We start from the raw sequence: 24583 nt of genomic DNA, 5'->3' as shown, positions 1-24583 counted from the left end.
CTAGCAGCTCACGTAAGACATGACATTTTCACGCCATATGTGTCCGCATTACGTTAGTACCTTTCTTCCCGGGAACTTTTTCCATCGGAAGCAATTTCTTTAAACAATAGAGAAGCTTGTCGCTCTGCCTGTGATCAAGTCACAGACATAGTCAGAGAGGGATGCCATCAACTTTTTAACCGGGGGTACTCCTTACTGCTGTAGTACACGCACGTAATGTATAGCACTTTCCTCAGAATTATCTGTTTCAGCCACACGACACAATCTCTTCCATTACCACTCAGGCGCCACAATAACGGCGCCCCCAGCTGAATTGGCAACCTCTTCTTCGTTTGTTACTCTACTTACTGTCACTCTAAAGGCGTTTCTGCTTCCGATACTACATTAATCACTTTACTCAGTGGTATCAAACGTCAACCATTGTCCCTTTTCCTTTCAAATCAAACGCTCAATCCGTATAAAGATTTGCATGCTTGACATTTTAGCGTTCCTCCTTTTCCAAAAGCCCCTTCTCTGCACCACAAGAAGCCATTTTCCCCATACATCGCAAGAAACTCGGAGAATTAGTGTAAAGCACACGTACACACACAAACCTGAACGAAGCACGTTGCGCCACTGACGAAGGGTGGGCCGCTTAGCTCTATGGCAACACTGGGGTGTTGCCATGGTAACGTAAACAAAATCTCGTGATTTGATTGCCTGCTGTGGACGTGCGTAGCACGTGCGTCAAGGCCACTTCTTTCGCTGTACGGAATACAGGCAGAAGGCTTGATAACATAAAGCGGCCGACTCACGGCAGTACGCTGACACAGCGTAAGTAAACAACATGTCGTCATTTGCCTGCCGGTCAGTGCACAGACGGTTATCATAACCGAAACACTTTGGCATCCGGCATACTTGAGTTCTGCAGCTGCAGAGGAAATATCAGCGAAGAATAAGAAAAATGAAGACACAACGGAGGTATCCTACCGTGTTCAGAAATGTTTGCAGCGTGCAAAGTTCTGAACGCGTCACTGAGGAAAAAGTCATTGACTGGAAGCAAGTTGACTTTATTATTCGAGCATTACGCCTTTCGGGCACTGCCATCATCAAATATCTGTAGAAAACAAGATAAGAAAACAGCTGTATACAAAATAAAAATTAGTTACACTTGACACTGTTCTAAAACCAAGATAGTCGGACACATAAAAATATTCCAGATCATTAGGAGATACATATCCTGGAACATCACTTCGCACATAGACACAAAAGTTAGATGTTGTAGCAGGAAGAGTCATAAGCGGACTGACAAAAGTTTGCTGATTGTTAGGCTAAGATACAAAGTTTCAACACGAGACGGCCTTGTTGCTGCGAGTGTGGCGCTATGTAGTGTCAAAGTACACACAACAATAATTTACAAAGATTGATAAAGATGCAGTAAAAAAGAAACGGTAGCAAAAGCAAATGTGGCGTACAAGCAAAAAGCGTAATACAGAGTAACACGAAAAGTACAATTCTTAACATATTCCGGATGGAACGTAGCATGAACAAATGCCAGTGCAGCCACTTTAACTAAAAGACAGAAAATAATGAAAATATTTAACGTAATAGTTATGTAATTATTACACATGAACATTTTAGGGACTATAGCGCTATCTGGCAATGAAAATCGGTTATGAAACGATGGAAAATTCAGGATGGAATGTAACAATAATGAAAAGAATATTTGCTACTCACCATATAGCGGAGATTCTGAGTCGCAGATACGCACCACAAAAAGACTTTCAGAAAATAAGCTTTTGGGCAACAAGTCCTTTATCAAAAAAAGACCACACACACACACACACACACACACACACACACACACACACGTAAACACAACTCACACACACATGACCACAGTCTCTGGCAGCTGAAGCCAGACTCAGATCGGTATGCAAAAGATACAAAAAAAGTCGAAGAATGAAAATGGAAAACAGAGCCATGTAATGGTATTTTCTTTCATGATAATGATTTATATGTAGTGTCGACGTGCTGATACGTTAGAATAATATGAATAATTTTTGTAAAAAACGTTACACAAAGAAGCATAAATGCTGCGTTCTATCTGACATTACATCTTATTTTATAAAAAATAAAATTGATAATATACCCAGTCACGCTTTCTGGTAGGCTCCGAAAATTAACTTACAGGGACCAATTGCTCTAAAGAATTAAACACGAGCCACTCGTGACACATCTCTGTCAGCTTTTGCTAAGTCCGTCTGTTGCAGCTCTAATATGACAATGATCCACTGACATGTAGCACTAGCTGATTTTCATGGTCATTCTGATGCACATAGTCAATCACTCCACAGCACATTGTTGGAAAGTTCACAATTTCACTTTTAAAACAATTATCTTAACATACATATTAATGAAAACCTAAGTTCCATCCTGTACAGCAATTTAATTAATATGGGACGTAAAAGTTTTCTGAGTATCGTTGTGCGTCATAATGTGAAAAACTATGCTGGATCAGCCAACGTTTCGCCCACGGTTACAATGGCCTTCTTCCGGGTCTCCTTTTACGTCAACCGACTGTCCGCAGAAGCTTCTGCAATTAAATTAACAATGAAGCTACGAATTGGTAGGGTAGTGGTTGGGCTAGATTGATTACGTGGACCTAGTGTGATAATATATATTGAAGTACGGTGCATAGTGCACATGGCTTATCTTAATAGACAGGCTGAAGGAGGCAAACCTACTTTTATAGCAATTGTTGATTTAGCAAAACGTTTTTGACAATGCTGACTGGGCCATAATCTGTGAAACTTCGAAGGTTGCAGGATAAATACAGCGAGCAAAGAGTTGCTTACAACTTGTAGAGATACCAGACTACAGTGATAAGAGTCGAAGAATATGAGCTGAAAGTACTAATTGAAAACGTAGTGAGTCAGGGGTGTATACTTCCCCTATGTTATTCAATTCTTCTTCTACCTGTACACCAAGCAAGCTGTAGATGAAACCAAGGAAAAGTTTGGAAAGGGATTTATTGTTTCAAGAAAAAGAGATAAAACTTTGAGTTTTGACCATGACATCGTAATTGTGTCAGAGACGGCTAAGGATTTGAAAGAGCAGTTGAACGGAATGCATAGTTTTTTTAGAAGAGATTGGAAGATGAATATCAACAAAAGTAAATCAAGGGTAGTGGATTTTAGTCGGATTAAATCAGGGGATGCTGAGGACATTGTTAACATCTAATACAGATGTAAATATTAAGACCTATTTGATTGGAGTGTGCGGAAGTGTAATCAGGACGACAAGCAGTTTAGACGATTAGGGAATTGACGCGTTTGGAACGTGACGCTGTAGAAGACTGCTACACCACGGTATATGGAATATCTAATGAAGAGGTACTGTACGAATTGTGAAGAAAAGAAAATTTGTGCTACCACTTGATTAAAAGATGAGATAGTTTGATAGAACACATCCTGAGAAATTAAGGAATTGTCAGTTCGGTAACGTAAGACTTGTCTGGGAAATGGGGTAGGGGTAAAATTTGTGGAGGGAGACAAAAAAGCAGGTACAAATCGATGTACATCACCGTTGTTTGTACAGATGAAGGGGCTCGCACAGATCGTGCTGCATAAAACCAGTCTTCGGACTGATGACCACAGCAATAACAGTAGAAAACCAACCTTGCGGCCACTTAATTTCCTGAGGAATATACATTTCAAAACTTTCAATCAGAAAAGTTTTATCACACACAAATCCCTAAAACAACATAATAAGACCAGATGTAAAACTATAACTCATGAAATACACATTCTGTTCGCTATATTTGCATTTCAGGTAACAAATAATACGGTACTATGTAGCTGCACCGACTGACATGGATTAACTGTTTTAAGGGGGAACGTTCATGAAATTGACCGAAAATAACAATTTCCAATTTTTTATATTTTGGTAGAGCTCAGGGACAATAAGTTCTCAAAGTTTCAATAATGGAATGGCATCCGAATTGTATGAAAAATAAGTAAACGTGTGATGCGACGTTCCTGCCACATCCACTTTTTGAAGCAACTCACCAGTGCTAGCTCGCTGAACAACGACCCGCAGATTGCTTTCAAGAAAACTTACACTGACCGGGCGAGGTGGCGCAGTGGTTAGCCCACTGGACTCGCATTGGGGATGACGATGGTTCAAACCTGCTTCCGGCCATCCTGATTTAGGTTTTCTGTGATTTACCTAAATCGTTTCGGGCAAGTGCCGGGAACGTTCCTTTGAAAGGGCACGTCCGACATCCTTCCCCATCCTCCCCTCACCCGATGGGACCGATGACCTCACTGTTTGGTCCCCTCCTTTGGATCAACCGCCAGCCAGAGTGGCCGAGCGGTTCTAGGCGCTACAGTCTGGAACCGCGCGACCGCTACGGTCGCAGGTTCGAATCCTGCCTCGGGTATGGATGTGTGTGATGTCCTTAGGTTAGTTAGGTTTAAGTAGTTCTAGTTCTAGGGGACTGATGACCTCAGAAGTTAAGTCCCATAGTGTTGAGAGCCATTTTTTTTTTTTTTTTTTTTTTGGATCAACCAACCACACTTGCACGGGATACATCTAAAAGGCTGCGATATATACTCTTTGGTTTGGCATATCAGCTACGACTCTGTTCCTTGCAGTAACCAAGCAGCTGGTTTGTCACTGTTTCTGCTGACTCAGAAAGAAGATGAGAGACGCTCTTCAAATTTACTATGGTAAGACTGTTAGATAAAACTTATCCAGTGTAAGTGGCATGAAAAGTGCGGCACGGGCTATATATTTCCACGTGGTGTCGACAGATGAATATCCCATGCACTATCTGTGCTACATTACCTGGTGTAAATATTTACGGCTCAGAGGGATAACAACCCCCATATTCACTACGAGGGGCTTCGAAGTTGTATCACGTACGTTGTCAAGCCCACTTACAGATTTCTGGCAGCTCATGAACTTCTAAAAATCTGTGTTCAGGGCAAAACCCAGACTCCAAATGAGTCTCTAAATTCACACATATGGAAACGATGTCATAAAACCACATTTTCATCTGCTACAGTTGTCAGAACTGCAACATATGATGCAGTTCTTGTATTTTATCATGGGAATGTAGGGAGGATGAAGGTACTGGAGAAAATGGGCTTTCAAATGGCTCTGAGCACTATGGGACTTAACATCTATGGTCATCAGTCCTATAGAACTTAGAACTACTTAAACCTAACTAACCTAAGGACATCACACACATCCATGCCCGAGGCAGGATTCGAACCTGCGACCGTAGCAGTCGCGCGGCTCCTGACTGAGCGCTTAGAACCGCTAGACCACCGCGGCCGGCCAGAATGGGCTTTAAATTTCTTTCAAGACATCTTCAGAAACATAGATTCACAACACCTTTCTGCAGCTAAAATGTCAGTTGAGGACCTCGTAAAGAAAGGAAGTCAGGAAACAAGAACCTGGAAGAGAAGCCCTAAAGGGAAAGAGGACCTGACTACAAATCTGGGACATTCTGAAGGGGTGACATAAGAGAAAACGTCTGGTTGAACTTCAAACTCCGTTTCCTGAAAATCATGTTTTTTTAAGTTTATGAACTTTTTTCTCAGAATCTAAAAAGGCTAGAATTATTAAATTTTTTACATTTATTTCTATGAACCCAATAAATGTTGCCTCAAGCGTAGACTTTGAAATTCTGAGTGTAAAATGGGATATGGGGCAAAGTGCTTTGAATTTTGCACGAGTTTTATGTTCAAACTATTATAATTAACAAGTTATTAAAATTCTCCTATTCGATACATTCAAAAAACCTCCGAGAGAAGCTTTCTATACCCACAGAAATTAGAGAAAATTTTATGGAAATCTCATTAATAATTTTTGAGAAGGAGCTACATGTATTGTTTTTTAGAATAAAATTTTTAAATCCCGTAGAAAAGTTATGTATATAATCCAAAGAACTTAACAGTAAATGCGTTAACTTTAATGTAAAGCACGGTACAAAATTTCATGGCTTTAACTTTAGAATTGTGATCATACAATGTAGGCTTTCACGGCCGGTGTTGCCTTCAGTTAAAACTTCCGGGCTGAGGGGCCGTGGTCGATGTATTAAATTTCCACCTAACGTTTCGTCCCCATCTGCAGGAGACATCTTCTGAGGTCGTCCGGCTACTGACACTGAGCCTCCAGGTACTCTCGCATTTATAGCCCGCATAGAGGGCACCACCATTTCTCACGTGATGCCAACGGTATGCCTATGTTTGGAAGACGTCATCATTCTCGATTAACAGTAATTGATTGTCATATTGCTGGCGCAACTTCGACATCCATATTTTGTCCAACTTTAAAACTTCCTCTTTTCTATTAAAATTATTATGGAGTTTGTGAATCTCTATTGCTTCTCTATACATGCGCACATGATAATTGGATGTTCGTGCTAGAGCGCTTGTCTCATTAAATTTAATTTCGTGGTTCCCATCTCGAATGACATGCTCAGCTACGGCCGATTTTTCGATGTGTCCTAAGCGACATTTTCTTTTATGTTCAGCTTAGCGGGTGTTTACACTTCATTTAGTTGTTCCAATGTATACTTGTCCACAACTGCATGGAGTTTTGTATACCCCAGGTGCTGCTAGGGGGTATCGGGCGTCTTTTGCAGTTCTTTTTTTTTTTTTTTTTTTTTTTTTTTTGGTCATCAGTCTACTGACTTGTTTGATGCGGCCCGCCACGAATTCCTTTCCTGTGCTAACCTCTTCATCTCAGAGTAGCACTTGCAACCTACGTCCTCAATTATTTGCTTGACGTATTCCAATCTCTGTCTTCCTCTACAGTTTTTGCCCTCTACAGCTCCCTCTAGTACCATGGAAGTCATTCCCTCATGTCTTAGCAGATGTCCTATCATCCTGTCCCTTCTCCTTATGAGTGTTTTCCACATATTCCTTTCCTCTCCGATTCTGCGTAGAACCTTCTCATTCCTTACCTTATCAGTCCACTTAGTTTTCAACATTCGTCTATAGCACCACATCTCAAATGCTTCGATTCTCTTCTGTTCCGGTTTTCCCACAGTCCATGTTTCACTACCATACAATGCTGGACTCCAGACGTACATCCTCAGAAATTTCTTCCTCAAATTAAGGCCGGTATTTGATATTAGTAGACTTCTCTTGGCCAGAAATGCCTTTTTTGCCATAGCGAATCTGCTTTTGATGTCCTCCTTGCTCCATCCGTCATTGGTTATTTTACTGCCTAGGTAGCAAAATTCCTTAACTTCATTGACTTCGTGACCATCAATCCTGATGTTCAGTTTCTCGCTGTTCTCATTTCTACTACTTCTCATTACCTTCGTCTTTCTCCGATTTACTCTCAAACCATACTGTGTGCTCATTAGACTGTTCATTCCGTTCAGCAGATCATTTAATTCTTCTTCACTTTCACTCAGGATAGCAATGTCATTAGCGAATCGTATCATTGATATCCTTTCACCTTGTGTTTTCATTCCACTCCTGAACCTTTCTTTTATTCCCATCATTGCTTCCTCGATGTACAGATTGAAGAGTAGGAGCGAAAGGCTACAGCCTTGTCTTACACCCTTCTTAATACGAGCACTTCGTTCTTGATCGCCCACTCTCATTATTCCCTCTTGGTTGTTGTACATATTGTATATGACCCGTCACTCCCTATAGCTTACCCCTACTTTTTTCAGAATCTCGAACAGCTTGCACCATTTTATATTGTCGAACGCTTTTTCCAGGTCGACAAATCCTATGAAAGTGTCTTGATTTTTCTTTAGCCTTGCTTCCATTATTAGCCGTAACGTCAGAATTGCCTCTCTCGTCCCTTTACTTTTCCTAAAGCCAAACTGATCGTCACCTAGCGCATTCTCAATTTTCTTTTCCATTCTTCTGTATATTATTCTTGTAAGCAGCTTCGATGCATGAGCTGTTAAGCTGATTGTGCGATAATTCTCGCACTTGTCAGCTCTTGCCGTCTTCGGAATTGTGTGGATGATGCTTTTCCTAAAGTCAGATGGTATATCGCCAGACTCATATATTCTACACACCAACGTGAATAGTCGTTTTGTTGCCACTTCCCCCAACGATTTTAGAAATTCTCATGGAATGTTATCCATCCCTTCTGTCTTATTTGACCGTAAGTCCTCCAAAGCTCTTTTAAATTCCGACTCTAATACTGGATCACCTATCTCTTCTAAATCGATTCCTGTTTCTTCTTCTATCACATCAGACAAATCTTCATCCTCATAGAGGCTTTCAATGTATTCTTTCCACCTATCTGCTCTCTCCTCTGTATTTAACAGTGGAATTCCCGTTGCACTCTTAATGTTACCACCGTTGCTTTTAATGTCACTAAAGGTTGTTTTGACTTTTCTGTATGCTGAGTCTGTCCTTCCGACAATCATACCTTTTTCGATGTCTTCACATTTTTCCTGCAGCCATTTCGTCTTAGCTTCCATGCACTTCCTATTTATTTCATTCCTCAGCGACTTGTATTTCTGTATTCCTGATTTTCCCGGAACATGTTTATACTTCCTCCTTTCATCAATCAACTGAAGTATTTCTTCTGTTACCCATGGTTTCTTTGTACCTATGTTTTCCTTCCCAACTTCTGTGATGGCTCTTTTTAGAGATGTCCATTCATCTTCAACTGTACTGCCTACTGCGCTATTCCTTTTTGCTGTATCTATAGCGTTAGAGAACATCAAACGTATCTCGTCATTCCTTAGTACTTCCGTATCCCACTTCTTTGCGTATTGATTCTTCCTGACTAATGTCTTGAACTTCAGCCTACTCTTCATCACTACTATATTGTGATATGAGTCTATATCTGCTCCTGGGTACACCTTACAGTCCAGTATCTGATTTCGGAATCTCTGTCTGACCATGATGTAATCTAATTGAAATCTTCCCGTATCACCCGGCCTTTTCCAAGTATACTTCCTCCTCTTGTGATTCTTGAATGGGGTATTCGCTATTATTAGCTGAAACTTGTTACAGAACTCAATTAGTCTTTCTCCTCTTTCATTCCTTGTCCCAAGCCTATATTCTCCTGTAACCTTTTCTTCTACTCCTTCCCCTACAACTACATTCCAGTCGCCCATGACTATTAGATTTTCGTCCCCTTTACATACTGCACTACCCTTCCAATATCCTCATACACTTTCTCTATCTGTTCATCTTCAGCTTGCGATGTCGGCATGTATACCTGAACTATCGTTGTCGGTGTTGGTCTGTTGTAGATTCTGATTAGAACAACCCGGTCACTGAACTGTTCACAGGAACACACCCTCTGCCCTATCTTGCTATTCATAACGAATCCTACGCCTGTTATACCATTTTCTGCTGCTGTTGATATTACCTGATACTCATCTGGCCAGAAATTCTTGTCTTCCTTCCACTTCACTTCACTGACCCCTACTATATCTAGATTGAGCCATTGCATTTCCCTTTTCAGATTTTCTAGTTTCCCTACCACGTTCAAGCTTCTGACATTCCACGTCCCGACTCGTAGAACTTTATCCTTTCGTTGATTATTCAATCTTTTTCTCATGGTAACCTCCCCCTTGGCAGTCCCCTCCTGGAGATCCGAATGGGGGACTATTCCGGAATCTCTCCTGGCGTATACAACTTTCAAATAACTTCCGGGAATTCAGCCAGGTAACACTTTCAGCGACCGCCGATATTTCGGCGGGAGAACACCCCGCCATTTTCAAGGCAAACTGCAACGGACAGGCGGCGTACATGCAAATTTAATACCTCGGTTCTCGGACCCAAGCAGGAAAGATAACACACACACACTGAACACTAGTGCCACCAAAGATGGCCAAAGTCAGAGCTATCGATAGTGAGACTATGAATTCGCAGGTGAGGTAGCATTGAGTCTGTCCCTCTGTTTCTTGACAAGGGAGAGAGCCGGATTCCAAACAGAGTTTAAACAGAAACCTCCATCCCTGTTAACAAGGTTGCTCGCTAATTTAATCTCAACTGCCTCCCGAATCACACTGTCCCAATAGCTGGACGTGCATGCCAATATCTCGGTGTTATTATATAACATGGGGTGACCAGTATCCAAGCAATGTTCGGCAATAGCAGATCTATTAGGCTGCTGTAATCGTGTGTGCCGTTTATGCTCAGTACATCTGTCCTCCACGGTCCTGATAGTTTGACCAATATATGCCATACCGCAGCTACAAGGGACACGATATACACCCGCCTTACGCAGTCCAAGATCATCCTTAACGGAACCCAAAAGTGCTCTAATTTTAGATGGAGGTCGGAAAACGCATTTCACATCGTATTTCCGTAAAATACGACCGATCTTATTGGACGTGTTTCCTACGTAAGGCAAGAAGGCAGTAGACTTAGGTGTTGACTCAGAATTATCATCAATCACCTGATGTACAGTTGGTCGATAGCGCAACGCACGTTCAATCTGTCTATCACTGTAACCATTTTGACGAAATGTAACTTCAAGATGGGACAGCTCAGCTGGCAAAGTCTCAGCGTCAGAAACGATATGTGCCCTGTGTACCAAGGTACGAAGTACCCCTTCACGCTGAGCCGAGTGGTGACAACTATTAGCTTGTAAGTACAAGTCGGTGTGAGTACGTTTCCTGTAGACTGCATGTCCCAATGATCCATCATCCTTCCTCCTAACCAACACGTCGAGAAAGGGAAGGCAACCATCCTTTTCCACCTCCATCGTAAAACGAATGTTCGGGTGGATCGAGTTCAGATGTTCTAGAAAGACATTCAAATTCTCCCTACCGTGAGGCCAAACAACGAAGGTATCGTCAACGTATCTATAGAAACAGGCGGGTTTTAAAGGCGCCGACTCCAATGCACGTTCCTCGAAGTCTTCCATAAACAAATTTGCGATCACAGGAGACAACGGACTACCCATCGCAACTCCATCTGTCTGCTCGTAATACTGGTCATTAAATAAAAAATAAGTGGATGTCAACACATGCCTAAAGAGATTAGTTAAATCAGCACCAAACCTGGCTTCAATTAACCGCAACGAATCAGACAGAGGAACACGAGTGAAGAGAGAGACCACATCGAAACTCACTAAAATATCAGAGTCATTCAGCCTCAGTCCCTCCAAACGACGTAAAAAATCAGCTGAGTTCCTGATATGATGTTCACACCGTCCTACTTGTGGACTCAACAGAGAAGCAAGATGCTTGGATACACAATATGTCGGGGCGCCGATGTTACTCACTATAGGCCGGAAAGGAACCCCTTCCTTATGAACATTTGGAAGGCCATATAACCTAGGGGGAACCGCACTATAGGTGTTAAGCCTCTTGATTGTGTCCTGCGACAAACCACTTTTCTTCAGGAGGCTGTTGGTCTTTCTCTCAACACTTTTCGTGGGGTCAGCATCGATTCTGCGATACGTTGAATCAGATAGTAAACGTTGCATCTTTTGTACATAATCATGTTTATTTAAAACAACGGTGGCATTGCCCTTGTCAGCAGGTAAAATAACAATACTGGGATCAACTTAGAGAGAGCGTAAAGCAGCCCTCTCTGCTGCTGTTACATTACTCTTGGGTGGACGAGCCCTAGTCAAAACACGGCATGCCTCCCTCCTAACTTCCTCTGCAGCGTCAGGAGGTAGTTTGCAAACTGCCTGTTCAATTGAACTAATAAAATCAACTACCGGCAAATTCTTCGGAGTGGGTGCAAAATTTAATCCCTTCCCTAGCACGGATGAGGTTGCGTCGTCAAAAGATTTCTCTGTGAGATTTATCACAGAACGTCGAGATATAACATCCGACTCCGTGCTAGGGAAGGGATTAAATTATGCACCCACTCCGAAGAATTTGCCGGTAGTTGATTTTATTAGTTCAATTGAACAGGCAGTTTGCAAACTACCTCCTGACGCTGCAGAGGAAGTTAGGAGGGAGGCATGCCGTGTTTTGACTAGGGCTCGTCCACCCAAGAGTAATGTAACAGCAGCAGAGTGGGCTGCTTTACGCTCTCTCAAAGTTGATCCCAGTATTGTTATTTTACCTGCTGACAAGGGCAATGCCACCGTTGTTTTAAATAAACATGATTATGTACAAAAGATGCAACGTTTACTATCTGATTCAACGTATCGCAGAATCGATGCTGACCCCACGAAAAGTGTTGAGAGAAAGACCAACAGCCTCCTGAAGAAAAGTGGTTTGTCGCAGGACACAATCAAGAGGCTTAACACCTATAGTGCGGTTCCCCCTAGGTTATATGGCCTTCCAAATGTTCATAAGGAAGGGGTTCCTTTCCGGCCTATAGTGAGTAACATCGGCGCCCCGACATATTGTGTATCCAAGCATCTTGCTTCTCTGTTGAGTCCACAAGTAGGACGGTGTGAACATCATATCAGGAACTCAGCTGATTTTTTACGTCGTTTGGAGGGACTGAGGCTGAATGACTCTGATATTTTAGTGAGTTTCGATGTGGTCTCTCTCTTCACTCGTGTTCCTCTGTCTGATTCGTTGCGGTTAATTGAAGCCAGGTTTGGTGCTGATTTAACTAATCTCTTTAGGCATGTGTTGACATCCACTTATTTTTTATTTAATGACCAGTATTACGAGCAGACAGATGGAGTTGCGATGGGTAGTCCGTTGTCTCCTGTGATCGCAAATTTGTTTATGGAAGACTTCGAGGAACGTGCATTGGAGTCAGCGCCTTTAAAACCCGCCTGTTTCTATAGATACGTTGACGATACCTTCGTTGTTTGGCCTCACGGTAGGGAGAATTTGAATGTCTTTCTAGAACATCTGAACTCGATCCACCCGAACATTCGTTTTACGATGGAGGTGGAAAAGGATGGTTGCCTTCCCTTTCTCGACGTGTTGGTTAGGAGGAAGGATGATGGATCATTGGGACATGCAGTCTACAGGAAACGTACTCACACCGACTTGTGCTTACAAGCTAATAGTTGTCACCATTCGGCTCAGCGTGAAGGGGTACTTCGTACCTTGGTACACAGGGCACATATCGTTTCTGACGCTGAGACTTTGCCAGCTGAGCTGTCCCATCTTGAAGTTACATTTCGTCAAAATGGTTACAGTGATAGACAGATTGAACGTGCGTTGCGCTATCGACCAACTGTACATCAGGTGATTGACGATAATTCTGAGTCAACACCTAAGTCTACTGCCTTCTTGCCTTACGTAGGAAACACGTCCAATAAGATCGGTCGTATTTTACGGAAATACGATGTGAAATGCGTTTTCCGACCTCCATCTAAAATTAGAGCACTTTTGGGTTCCGTTAAGGATGATCTTGGACTGCGTAAGGCGGGTGTATATCGTGTCCCTTGTAGCTGCGGTATGGCATATATTGGTCAAACTATCAGGACCGTGGAGGACAGATGTACTGAGCATAAACGGCGCACACGATTACAGCAGCCTAATAGATCTGCTATTGCCGAACATTGCTTGGATACTGGTCACCCCATGTTATATAATAACACCGAGATATTGGCATGCACGTCCAGCTATTGGGACAGTGTGATTCGGGAGGCAGTTGAGATTAAATTAGCGAGCAACCTTGTTAACAGGGATGGAGGTTTCTGTTTAAACTCTGTTTGGAATCCGGCTCTCTCCCTTGTCAAGAAACAGAGGGACAGACTCAATGCTACCTCACCTGCGAATTCATAGTCTCACTATCGATAGCTCTGACTTTGGCCATCTTTGGTGGCACTAGTGTTCAGTGTGTGTGTGTTATCTTTCCTGCTTGGGTCCGAGAACCGAGGTATTAAATTTGCATGTACGCCGCCTGTCCGTTGCAGTTTGCCTTGAAAATGGCGGGGTGTTCTCCCGCCGAAATATCGGCGGTCGCTGAAAGTGTTACCTGGCTGAATTCCCGGAAGTTATTTGAAAATACTCCGGAATCTTTTGCTGATGGAGAGATCATCATGACACTTCTTCAAATACAGGCCACATGTCCTGTGGATACACGTTACGTGCCTTTAATGCAGTGGTTTCCATTTCCTTCTGCATCCTCATGTCGTTGATCATTGTTGATTCTTCCGCCTTTAGGGGCAATTTCCCACTCCTAGGACAAGAGAGTGCCCTAAACCTCTATCCGCTCCTCCTCCCTCTTTGACAAGGCCGTTGGCAGAATGAGGCTGACTTCTTATGCTGGAAGTCTTCGGCCGCCAATGCTGATTATTTATCAAAATTTAGGCAGTGGCGGGAATCGAACCCGGGACCGAAGACATTTTGATTATGAATCAAAGACGCTACCCCTATTAAATATTCGTTAATCTTCTTGGTGGGTCTGAAGATTGTTTCGATCCCGTACCTGGCCACAACAGAATTGTGAATTTGGTTCATCTTTTAAATATTGTCTGTTTTTCATTAACGTTTCCCCTTGGACAATTCTCGGAAGGAGCCTCACTAATAGCTACAGTGCGTCACGACATAAAGAGAAATAAATTGTAGCACTGATATAATAACATTTCTTTACTATTTTCTTCAGCATGCTCGCCATTTTTGACATAGGGTACCCGTTAATTGTGTTACCAATGTAATTTGCATAAAAATGTATTTATTCTCATAATCTGTTTGGACCACTAGACCATCTACACGTGAGCAGTTGCTTATTGGAACAAAAATTAATGTAAATCTTCCAGAGCTCGAGTGAGTTATGCAACTGGAGCTGCTATTAAAGAACACTGGTTCGTCTACGCATCTTACAATGGCATACCAGAAGCCTCTTAGATTAATTCCCACGTACCTTTCTCTAAGTCTCCTCTTGTAGAACTTCAATATCCGTCCACGACTGCGTACCTCAAGTCTTTAATTCGTGCTTCCTGTTGCCTATTAGGTCCCTACATCGCTATTAACAAACGAATTATATTATTAGTTCTGAATAGTAACTGTTACTTATTCACCAGAAGCCCGTTTAGAATATTGGAATTCATAGAAGTATTCGTTGTTTGTCACAGAAGAATCACAGCTATAGCGTCATATACAACGACATGAACATTGGCACCAAACCGAACTGTCGCGGTTGAGCCTCTTGACATTTATATTTCGGTTAAAACAAGCCACCCACATTGTTGTTGGGCGCGAGTGTTTCATCACACAACACGCTACGTATCCTCTTTCAATTGACAGAAGCTGCATTACACAGAACAGCAGAGCCAGAGGACCATAATTAGACAGCAAAAAACGTAACCAAAACACACAAAGCCTGCTTTCATTTTTCCTACAGTTGGCTCTCTTCTACAGCCAACAATAAAAATTTTCCGCGGACGTTGCGATCAAATTGTTTGAAACATTAAATTCTGAGACTGTAATTAGAATTACGAATCTGGGAAAATAAAAAGGCATGCTTTTAAGACCGCTATTTTATGCATTCTGCCTCGTGAGGATTAATCGGATGCAAGGTAAACCGCTTGGCTATGTCGGTCTTCTTCGCCTCATTAAACTAAGCGAATCTGAGAAATAATTATTTATGTGTTTAACTGTCTAAACGTTTGGTATTGCTACATGGATATTAAATATAAAAAGTCCAGAGGAGTTCCTGACTTTCCTACTTCCAAAACTAAGATCGACAGACGAGTGCTGCAAACAGTATGGTTATTGAGAAAGACGTAACAATTTTATGCGGAAGCTGAACAGAAGTTTCGAAAGAGTTCGAAAAGCTGGAAACAGATGGCGCTGTAATCACAGTACGTAGTGCCTATAAACTCTGCACTGCAGCTGAGACCGATCATTTCATCAGTTTAAACGCGAAACGGAGTTATCGTACCGAAGGCAGAGGTTGAAATCATGTGTTCCATTGAACAACCTGCTTTTCTGGTACTGAAATACCACAAGTTGGAACACAGGCCTATGTCAATGAGGCGCAGTTTTCACACACAATTTATTGTTCCAAATGGAACAGATACGAAAACCATTCGCAAGCTCTTCACCGATTTCCAACAACCAGGCAGCGTGGCTGGTGATCTAGCCTGGATTGGTGGCCTCAGGCTTACTGTAATTACCCCTGAAAACGTCGTCACGGTTTTTGTAATTACAAAGTAAAATCCAAGAAAATCCATCCAAAGAATTGCAGTAGAGACTGGCTTGGAGCGTTCCAGCTCGCTGAAAGTTTTCCACACCGGTGTTCGGACGTGGACCTCGCTTCACCGGACAATCTCTCACCAAATGTCCGACATCATCGTACCTATATCAATACCTAGTCTCAGATTGAAGCGAAGTTGAGTTCTTCGATTGTTCCACCATTTCCTGAGCACCGGTCGAAAAATTTCTATATTTTGCTTTAGTTTCATTGGAAAACCTCACTCCTTTAATAACTATGACAAGCTCGTCCAGTACCATCAAGGACGTAGGTGTACTAGAAAATACTACGCGTGAACGGTCTTCACGTTTCATACTGCCTAAAATATTCTGAACGATATCGTATTCAGTGGTGTTAAGTTCCAAGGCGGCAACAGCTGTGCGTACTGCTTCAATGTAGTCTACTAGGTTATGACGAGTGGATTGCACACGTCAAAAATACTATCTTCGAGTTCCATTTTGATCGGGGCGGCAATTTTAATTGGATTACTCGTCTCCTTAACTTAAGCAACGTCCCTTGGCCTTCTAAAATCTCACAATAAACAGTCAATGGGTTAGTGGACACAATAATTGCATGGTCCTTCTTTGTGAAATACCCAAAACGCTCTAATGGTATTCAAATCGCACTGTCAGCCGTAAGAAATACTTAACTTGTGGCAGGTCTTCGACAGCGACTTCAGTAACTCCTTGCAACAAATGCACAATAGGGTTAGACAGCCTAGCATACACCTTTTAATATACTTTTGTTGGTTAGTTAATTAAAAATATTCTTTATTTATTTATTATTATAAATAAATATTCTTTATGTGTGCTTTTATTTTAATTATTGGTTTAGTTGTTGGTTTTAGTTGGTTTAGCTTAGTTCCTTGGTTCCTTTTATCTGTACTCTCCTGAAAACCTGGAAAATATTAATATTTCGTTTTAAATACTACAGGAGAGCACGAGATTTATTCCTCATCGTTATCTGCTGCACCTGAAATCTCTAAAACCTTTACTTGCTACGCAGATCGTTCGGCACAACTGTGTGCTATGTTGTTTGATGAGTCTGGGTGATAGGTCCAACAGTTTAGCAAGGTAAGTCTTTTAATTTAAGAATTATGACCTTGAAAAATGCGGGTTTGCACTATCGTTCCGAACTTCACCTCCAAACGATCTCGTAATATTTGTGCCGTGATAATTAACTAATGTCGGTATGGAGATATACACACACCTTGATGCTAGGTATTGGATTTTATTTTGTGCAAATAGCTATTTGAACATTTACTATATACCATTATGGCGCCTCACGACAATACAATCTCTCTCCTGCTCTCACACGTCCGATATCTCCATTTCCTTCACGAAGAGTACCTAAACAAAATCTTTGGTTCGGTAAGACCCGCGTTCGTAGCACGGAACGTCCGATTCTCGCAGTCCAAATATGTCGTTCACCGCAATATAAATTTGAGTATCGTAAAGATTGGTGGACGTAAAATGTATATAGTTATAGTAATCACCGACTCCACGTCATCACATCAAGCGCGAGCAATGGGGTCGCTATCGCCAGCAGCACCCGGCAGACGCAAAATGTGCTTGGCAAGAGTAGTCACCGCCTCCACGCCATCCCGGCAAGCACGAGCAATGGGGCCGCCATCGCCCCCAGTACGCCTCAGGAAGGCCGTGGTGGAAGCGTGCTGCGCATCCCGATCCAAGCTCGCTCTGCCTGGCAGTTACCGCCTGCACGCCATCCCGGCAAGCGCGAGCAATGGGGCCGCTATCGCCCCCAGTACCCGGCAGACGCAAAATGTATTTGGTAAGAGTAGTTACCGCCGCTACGCCATCCCGGCAAGCGCGAGCAATGGGGCCGCTATCGCCCCCAGTATGTATTTGGTAAGAGTAGTTACCGCCGCTACGCCATCCCGGCAAGCGCGAGCAATGGGGCCGCTATCGCCCCCAGTATCCCTCAGCAAGGCCGTGTTGGAAGCGTGCTGCGCATCCCGATCCAAGCTCGCACTGCCTCGGTGCCAACATGGTCGCGCGCTTGTTAGGAGACCATTCGGGCGCCTGCATCCAACCCGCCTATGTGATAGACTCACCGGAGCTGCATCCAGAGTTATGGTCTGTGGTGATATCTTGTATGACAGGGGAACTCCTCTCTTGGCTATCGCACGCGCCCTGACTGCAAATTGTATTTCAGTCTGGTGGTTCGATCTGCTGTGCTGCCATTCATGAACAGAATTCGAGGGGGTGTTTCCCAACAGGATAACGATCGTCCACATACCACTGTTATAACCCAACATGCTCTACCGAGTGTCGACATGCTTCCTTCGCCTACTCGATTACCAGATCTGTCTTCATTGAGACATTCCAGCGTCAGCCACAAACATCAGTAGCCGTTCCTGTACTGACCGACCTATAGCAACAGGCATGGGACTCCATCGCATGAACTAACATCGGGCACCTAGGCAACAAAATGCATGCCCTTACAGTAACCTGTGAGTTTGCAATATTAATCGCTTAAATATGTTGCCTAGACCACTGTATTCCCGAAATTTCATTACTCTACATTAATTACTTTTTTGTAAAGCGATTTCTTCTTCCGTCAGTATATTACAGTACCGCAGCGTACCTGACTTGGCTCTCTCTGATACACACACACACACACACACACACACGGACACCACAGGTAGACAGGAGGACAGAGACATTTTCTTCTGCCGCTCTTACTCTCGGGCGTAAACACGGCACTGTAGCTACAGTGGCCCATCATCCCTCATCACGCAGTACACGCACTGTTTCGCGATGGAAACAGTACGGTAAACGTCGCCAATACGGCGAGAGGGGAGCCGGCTGCTGGTTGGCAGGTGGTAGCCGCCGGTGACACACTGAGGAGCAGGGCGCCGGCAGCGACGCAGGCACCAGCTTGCTCGCCCTGAGGCGGCGTCGCCTCCGCCTTCGGTGTCGCCGTCGGCCGCCGCATGAATAATTCAGGCGCGACGCCGCCCCCCACCGTTGCGCAGCGCCGTCCGCTCATCGAAAGTCGGCCGCCGCGCCTCTCTGCCAACCCTCCCCCCTCCCCTCCCCCGCACCCCTTCGCTCCCTCCTCCTCCGCTAATCCTGCTGCGTCCACAGCTCCCGTCAAAGGACACGACCGCGAGCGATGCCCCGGCCGTCCGGAACTTCGTCGTAGCCGTGGAGATTGCCATACAGCGCCAAAGGAAACGTCTTTCGCGGGCCATTTACGGAAAACTCGGTGACACGACGAATTCATTTGTCGGAACGTCCGTTGCGACTCTGCCGCCTTCTCCGGTCACGCCTTCTTACTCTACACTTCCACAGCTAGCGCCCAAAACGTACGGCTTCCATTCACAAATTACCTCCGGATACAAAGAGACTCCTTTAAAATTACTTTCAGAGGACTGAAAACCTATAGCAGTTGCCATCGTCTTACCAGCCGACTTTTCCGTCTCCCGTAACAAACTCAGCTTTAAATGTGGACAAAGACATATGGACCAGTTTCGGTCAGTTTTTGACCATCTTCAGACCCTCATACTGAAATATGAACACAGAATGGATTTAGAGGAATGTCTGATAATAGTAGCAACATATAAAGTACATCATATACACTGAATCGCCAAAGAAACTGATATAGGCATCCATAATCAGATACAGAGGTATATAAACAGGCAGAATACGGCACTGCTGTCGGAAACACTTATACTGTATAAGATAGCAAGTGTTTGGCACAGTTGTTAGATCGGTTCCTGCACTACAGTGGAAGGTTACCAAGATTTAAGTGAGTTTGAACGTGGTGTTAAAGTCGGCGTATGATCGATGGGACACAGCGTCTCCGAGGTAGCTATAAAGTGGGCATTTTCCCGTACGACCATGTCAAGAGTGTATCATGACTATCAGGAATCCGGTAAAACATCATATCTCCGACATCGCTGTGGCCGGAAAAAGATTCTGCAAGAACAAGACAATGACTAATGAAGAGAATGGTTCAGCATGACAGAAGTGCAACTCTTCCACAAACTACAGCAAATTTCAATGTTGGGCCATCAACAAGTGTTATCGTGCGAACCATTCAAGGAAACACCACCGAAACAGGCTTTCAGAGCTTAAGACCCACTCATCAACCCTTGATGAGTGCACGACACAAAGATTGCCTGGGCCCGTCAACACCACATTTTGACGGTTGATGAATGAAAACATGTTGTCTTGTCAGACGAGTCTCGTTTGAAATTTTATCGAGTGGATCCACGTGTACGGGTATGGAGACAACCTCATGAATCCATGGACCCTGAATTCAGCAGGGGACTGTTCAAGCTCGTGGAGGCTCTGTAATGGTGTGGGGCGTTTGCAGTTGGAGTAATATGGGAGTCCTGATACGTCTAGATACGATTCTGACAGGTGACACATTCATAAGCGTCCTGTCTGATCACCTGCATCTATTCATGTCCATCGTGCATTCCGAAGGACTTGAGCAGTTCCATCAGGACAATACGTCAACCCACAGGTCCAGAATTTTTTCAAAGTGGCTCCAGGAACACTCTTCTGAGTCTGAACATTTCCGCTGGCCAGACATGAACCTTGTTGAGCGTATCTGGGATGCCTTGTAATGTGCTGTCCAAACTTGCTACTTTCTTTTGTGATCAGGACTTTAAGAAAAATGGCAAAGATAGTGTTAATCATAACACAGGAACGAGTTGTGATCTAAATAACAATAGATTTATTCATTCTTAACATCACAAGACAAAAAAATTGCTAAAGAAACGTCACTCACATTTTTCATTTGCCAAACGCTTTCACTAATATGGGTTTTGTGTTAGACAAAGTGAACAGCTGGGGATCGACACACGACACTAACCAGAGCACTAATCGCTTTGCCTGACTTCATACACCTGAATCTGGGGTATGGCATAAAAACTATGCCACCATCAAGCATCTATACTGTACTAGTCCAAAAAGAAAAATATGGTTCGAAAGAACAGGGTGCTGAGAAACATATATTGGAACCCTATGCCGTAGCAGCAAATACTTTACCCTTCTGCTGGTCAGGGTGGCACACTTCGATGCGTTTGACGACTGAAGTCATGGTTGGCAGCAATCTGTTTTAATGACGCGCGCCTGAAAACTGGAAGTACGTGGTCTCGCATTCGGTTAAGTCAGAACGCAGGTACTTCCCTATGAGACTCTGAAACCCCAGTGAATTCCAGTGTGCAGGTGGACCCATTTGCTGATCTGCCAAACCAATTTGAATCTGTCGCACGACTTTGTGTGACGGAATATGTCAAATGTTTCGACGGCCGACTCAAGACAAATAAATACACCCACGCACCACTCGTTGTGTGTATGATGCTAGAAGCAGTACCTCTGACAGTTCAGAAGGTGACTGGCACAGGCTCTAAGTGGCACGCTAACAAAGAACACAAGCCTCACCGTTTAGGTAGAGACCTGCAGCTCCTTAATAGTGAAGCGCCAGTACAAGAGTGTCCTCTCTTTCTCGCTCCCTTCGTCCCTCGGTAGCACAGCACATATACATCCTAGATTACACCCACTTTAGCACAACCCAATCACAAACTGGAGCGCTACATTCGAAAATGGGAGACTACCCCTTGGTCTGCATACACAGATTTGACCAATCAGACTTTAAAGTTAATTGGCAGAAAAGGAAAAAGATATTCAGCTTCAAGGCCTCTTTCCCCCGCGTTTACGCTGTGTCTTTTGCTAACAACATGATCAAGATTGAACCACAGCACTCCGTGTTCAAATGTGTGTGAAATCTTATGGGACTTAACTGCTAAGGCCATCAGTCCCTAAGCTTACACACTACTTAACCTAAATTATCCTAAGGACAAACACACACACCCATGCCCGAGGGAGGAAACGAACCTACGCCGGGACCAGCACTTCATAAGAAGATTGTTGTCTCCACTGTAGCGTCCATTTCGAAGTTTCCAAAGAACAGTCATAAACTCGCTAGAAGCCTCGTGCCTTCACAAATATGTTTTCTAACAGTCTGGACGTCTGGGCCCCAGTGACCTGTCCCACAGAAATTCGCAGAAAGCTCACTGTTGTCTCATCGACTTCCTGCCTAACAAGGTCCCATCCTTTGCTTTACTGCCGGGCTTCAATGCACTGCCCATTCCAGCGGCGACTTCTCTGCGCTAGCCAGCCTACCTGAACGTGGCTGCCGACTGACCAGAGCCATCCAACGTGATTGCACAATGAGACTGCGGAACTCGGCAGTCCGCAAAGATTTTCACTTAGGTTCCGTACAAAAACGCTCCCCTCGGCCCTCAGTCGCAGTACGCTTATACTGCAGTCTTTTAAATTGGCACTCTATTCCTTCGAATGCAGGTAAAGCTTACAGCTATTCCTTCACTAGAGCACACAAGGAAGAGCGTCAACTGCTGCCTACCATTTCATCATGATGTAAAATGTCAGATCGTAATAAAGAAAACCTTCCCTAAGAACATTAAGTGGCATGACACCGAATCAAAAGTGAGGGAGCCCTGCAATCTCTCAGCTGTTCAGAAGAGATCTGCACCACCTCATACTCTTATGGATTTCTGGACAGCCCTGCAGGATTCATGGTGTCTGTTCCCGCCAGCGCTACTTCAGATATTAGTCAAGTCCATGCCACGTCATGTTGTGGCACTTCCGCGTGCTCGCGGGGGCTATACACGATTTTAGGCAGGTGTACAAGTTTATTTGGCTCTCCAGTGTAAGTGTTATTGGCGTCAGACCGAAGATTGGTTTAATGCACCTCTCCGTGCTACTCTACCCTGTGCAAGCCCACTCATCTCCAAATAATTACTGCAACCTACATCCATCTGAATCTGCTTACTGTATTCATCTCTTGCTCTCCCTCTTCGATCTCCCCTCCCCTCAACCCCCTCCCCTGCCCCCGCTTCCTTCCAATACTAATTCGTGATCCCTTAATGTCTCAGAATGTCTCTCATCAACTTATCCCTTCTTCTAGTCAAGTTGTGCCACAAATCTCTTTTCTCCCCATTTCTATACTGTACCTTCTCATTAATTATGTCATCTACCGGTCTAATCTTCAGCATCTTTCTGTAGCACCACATTCCTAAAGCATCTGTTCTCTTTTAATCTAAAACGTTTATCGTCCATATTTCACTTTGATGCATGGCTACACTCCGGACAAATATCTTCCAGAAAGACTTCCTAACTCTTAAATCTACAATCATTGTTAATAAATTTCTTCAGTAAGCCTTTTATTGCCATTGCAAGTCCACATTTTATATCCTCTCTTCCTCGGTCATCATCCGTTATTTTAATGCTCCAATAGCAAACTTCCTCTACTACTTTGTCTCGTTTCCTAATGTAATTCCCTCAGCATCGCCTGATTTAATTCGACTTCATTCCATCGTCCTTGTTTGGCTTTTGTTGGTGTTAGTCTTATACCCTCCTCTTAAGACAATGTCCAGTCCAATAAACTGCTCTTCCAAGTCCTTTGCAGTCTCTGACAGAATTACGATGCCACCGGCAGACCTCAAAGTTTTTAGTTATTTTCCCTGAACTTTAATTCCTATCCCATATGTTTCTTTCGTCTCTTTATTGCTTCTTCATCATACAGATTGAATAACATTGGAGATAAGTTACAATCCTGTCTTACTCCCTTCTCAATCACTGCTTCCTTTTCATCCCCCTCGACCCTTATATCGGCCGTGTTGCTTCTGCACAAGCTGTAAATAGCCTTTCTCTCCCTGTATTTTACCCCTGCCACCTTCTGAATTTCAAAGAGGGTATTCCAGCCAGCATTGTCGAAAGCTTTCTCTGAGTTTACAAATGCTATAAACGTAGGTTTGACTTTTCTTCACCTATCTTCTAAGATAAGCCGAAGGGTCACTATCGCCTCGCATGTTCCAGCATTTCTCCTGAATCCAAACTGATCTTCACCGACGTCAGCGTCTACATGTTTTTCAATTCTTCCGTAAAAAAATTGTGTTAGTATTTTGCAGCCATGACCTATTATATTGATTGTTCGTGAATTTTCGCAAATTAAAAAAATGTAATTATATCCAGATGGCACGGGGTGACAGTGAATGGAGCGGGTGTTATAGTACTACGAAAGTCAACTGTTATGAAGAGCAACGCGGTTGTTGCTTAAACACGCGATGCCTCGCCCTCTGCAAACCGAATTGCAACAACGGTAGTCAGTCAGGCATACAGGACCTAAAACAGGCATATTACGACAGTCATACTTGCATGCAAGTAGTTTGTAATAGCTAGTCACTGTCGCAACTTTGAACAACTCATTTTCTGTTGAAATGTGCACATCAACACCTCCACGATGCTTCCACGGTAAATATCGGCGTCACTCTAGCGGTAGTTTCAGTGGTACTACGATTTAGCAGCAACCTGGAGTACCTGGCACGCATTTATAGATGTTGTCCTGCATGCCAGTACGTATTTAACATCGAGCCGCTCTCACAGCTCTGAAATCGTCTTCTGATGGATGGTGCATATCGATATGACAACGCCGTCTCCTAGGGAACCATTGACGTCACTTAC

Source organism: Schistocerca americana, chromosome 1 (assembly GCF_021461395.2).
Source record: "Schistocerca americana isolate TAMUIC-IGC-003095 chromosome 1, iqSchAmer2.1, whole genome shotgun sequence".
In the NCBI taxonomy this organism is placed as follows: Eukaryota; Metazoa; Arthropoda; class Insecta; order Orthoptera; family Acrididae; genus Schistocerca; species Schistocerca americana.
Note: the sequence above shows the minus strand (reverse complement) of the source record.